Raw genomic sequence first — 3423 nt, 5'->3', positions numbered from 1 at the left:
TTCACATCCCTTGCAGGGCTTTGAGCTTTGAAACTTGGTTACGCTCCTCCGATTGACAGATTCCTTAAAAAAAAGAACGCCTTGAGGCGGAGGATTGTATCTGGAAATGGAAGCTCTGTCCCCCTCACACTATATTTTGAATTAGGGGCTTGCCTTTCTTTCTCTCTCTACCGCCTGTGTCTATCTCCTGTCAAGTGTGCTTGTGCTCCCTACCACGCTACTCTCACAGCAACCGTAACTGTGTGACTAACAAAAACGGTACCAGTTCGTGCATCGGTGGTTCAAGTGCAGTGCCCAGAAACGGTTCAAAGATCTATGGCGACATAAATTTCCCAACAAATCTATGGGAAGTATATTAAAAATAATAATAAAGTAAGTGGCCTTAGTTTCATAACCTAAAGCACCGGTCTTCTTATCAACAGCAGAAGCAACCCTATGGGAGTCTCTTGGGTTCTCCTCTATGATTCACTTGGGTATGTATACTTTTTTTCTCTCTGGAGACATGGCTATCATATGTCCACAGCGTTACAACTCGAGTTTTGATCCGCATCAAACAACTCATCACGTGGGTATTATGTATTCATCTTCCAAGCTAGATTAGAAATTGTTTTTTACATTTACACTGGGGCTACCCATCATATGACGAGCAATCTGGCTGCATTTGTCTCATCCTCACCGTACCAAAGCAAAAGTGTCGTCTTCACCAATGACCACACCCCACTCTTTATTTCAGACATTGGTACGATCTCTTTATCATCTCGTTCTGGCAATGTTCCTCATCTCAATGATGCTATGTTGCTTCCTAAAGTCAGTCTCTCAAAAGATTTGATCGGTTGGACAACTTTTTGATGATCGCCAAAGCTATGCCATCTTTACTCCGACTTCCTCTGTGTTGTCAAGGATCTACACACGCATAATGTCATAGCTATAGGGTGCCGCCCGTAGCCAACCCATATATGCTTATGCCTTGATTTTCCTCTGATTTATTTGTGTGGCTTCTTCATAACAAAGAGCTTCCTGATCTTAGGCAACTAAAGGCTTTTAAAGGTCTTCTTGTTGGTTGTTAGGTCTTTGACTACATGGAACACAAACAAGAACGCTTTCAATTGCTTCCTGCATCCATTAGTTCTTTATTCTCTTCTTGGTTTAGCTACCAGCTGGCCAAACACGGGCAACACCTACGAATTCCACTCTTCTGATTATTTCAATTCCATTAGCCCTTTTGCATTCTGATGTATGGGGCCCATTGACTCTTTCTTCTTTCTTTGGTTATCGCATTCCTTTCTTAGAACTAATTCATAGGGGGTTAGTTCAAAGCTCGTTTATGGATGATGTATTTCGTTATAAAAAAAAATGCATTAAGCACAAACCTTACTAGATAGGGGGTACTTCAGTGCTTTCGGTTTTTTAAAGCTAAGGTTGAGAATTTCTTCTTTTGTCATCGGATTCCAGTTTTGCACTAAGATTCAGGGGGGGGGGGGGATTTGTCTCATCAGCTTTCTCTCAGTTTACAGCCACTCATGGAATTGATCAAAAGTTCTCTTGCTCATATACCTGCCCAGATACGTCAGAAGCTTGCACCTCGCTCTTCTAATAAATAAAAAGAGCAGCCTGCATCTTTATCATCTTCTAGTAACGACCAGCTGACTACGGATTCTCCCTCATACTCTATCGCAACGGAGCCATCGCCATCTCTGCGCTTGAATGGTTTTCCCCGACCCTGCAGCAAAGGAAAAGTTCTTTCTCTAAATCGGGCCCGGGACATTCAACGAAAAAGGATGACCCAATGTTTTGCCCTTTCTCCCCCCAAAACGCCCGGATCCTCTATTTATTTATAGGAGAATCTGCCTGCCCCGCTTTCCTCCCCCGCGGAAAGAGCTCGTTCGCCAAGTCCGAACTCCCACTTTCTCGTCGATGATGGCTCTCCTCGATGCTAGCAACCGCATTTGACCCTTTTCCGTGCTTCTTTCCATTTCCTTACATTCTAGATGATGCAGAGACTTTACCTTTACTTAGATAGAGAGGGGCAGCAGTACCACGCCCTTCCGTGCTCGTAGGTTGACTTCCCTATGCATCCCGACTAAGGTCTCACAAACGTGCAGTTCCCTTATGCATCCAGTCGCTTTACTAATGTGAATAGGTTATACATTATACACATTATACAGAAGGGTGGGTTGGTTATATACTCTTATGCGCGTTCCTTCTTCGAACCTTTTGGTATGTATTGCCCCCTAACTATAGATCAGATACACCAGACGAGAAACTCAATTCCGCACTACTGCTGAGTCGTCGGACTTATCCACCAAGGGATTCGTGGAATTTCTGTGGATTGCGTTGGAGGAAATCTACCAAAGCTAGGCAGATAGATAGACTCCTTTCCCGCTGCTAAGGGAGAGCAAGAAACAAAATCAAATGATTGTTTTTTAATTGGCGCCCCCTTTTGGGTATGCAGGTACTAAAAGTCCTCTTACTACCAACCAGCAGACATCATCTGGCTGGGTCTTGCCGGTATCAACAACAAGAAAAAAACAACCAAATGGAAATAGCAACTAACTATGGCTCTTGGCCTAGACAACGTCCTAGGCGTAGGAGATCGGAGCAACAGGGAACGCCTAGATGACTTTTTTATTCTTGGGCTGCAATAAGTAGATCGAGAGGTCGTTCCGCCCCTTGTCCCCGAATTTGGGTAATAAGTTCTAAAAAAATCTTGCTCCAATCTGACCTAGCTGGCGAGCGATCCCAGTTCGCGGCAGAGAACAAGACAGCAAGCGAGCGTACCTTTGTTTGCTTCTTCTCCACCAAGCACGGAAGTTTAAGGATAACTGTAGGTCGGTGGCTACCCAAGGAAACTCTGATTCGATCCGCCCCCGGCCGGGAGGCATCTATCTCATCCCGATCACAAGGAGAGGTTCACCATGATGGGGTACTTCTTCTTTTTTCCCTTCCAGAAAGAATGAAATGCATAGGGGACCATCCTTTTGTTGCGGCATGCTCCTCAAATTTACGGATTCGCAGGGGCCTCGAGCCCTACTTAGTTGCCTAACAATGACAAAGGCTTGCGAAACTAAGTAGGGCCTTTTGAATGGAATCTTAAGTAATCTATCAGTGGTGTGAAGCGGCTTTGCCCCTTTTCAGTAGGGGAGCGAAAGGTTAGACCTTAGAAAGTCAGCGAATAGCGGTTCTTCTATGTAGGTATGGCGTTCCCCTTGACTCTCCTAACGTCGAGCTAAGTGACTTTGTAACCTTTGCGTAGCGTAGTAGAATGAAGGCTACGCACCGACGCTCTCTTATCTATTAGCCTAAGCGTCTTCGCTAACTCGCTCGCCTACTATACTATACTCTACTATACAATACATTAGTAGGGTAGGCTAGGCTAACTCAGCCGCTTACTTCTACTAATGTGGGTCTTTAGTAGCGTTGACA

General features: G+C 44.8%; 1 pseudogene; it reads left to right on the top strand.

The window, feature by feature from the left end:
- The first annotated feature begins 639 nt into the window (after positions 1–639).
- Positions 640–2919, top strand: LOC136064932 (uncharacterized; annotated as a pseudogene).
- The last annotated feature ends 504 nt before the right edge of the window (positions 2920–3423 follow it).

This window comes from Quercus suber, unplaced genomic scaffold (assembly GCF_002906115.3).
Source record: "Quercus suber isolate HL8 unplaced genomic scaffold, Cork oak 2.0 scaffold_801, whole genome shotgun sequence".
Taxonomy (NCBI): Eukaryota; Viridiplantae; Streptophyta; class Magnoliopsida; order Fagales; family Fagaceae; genus Quercus; species Quercus suber.
This window is presented reverse-complemented; position numbering and strand designations above follow the sequence as displayed.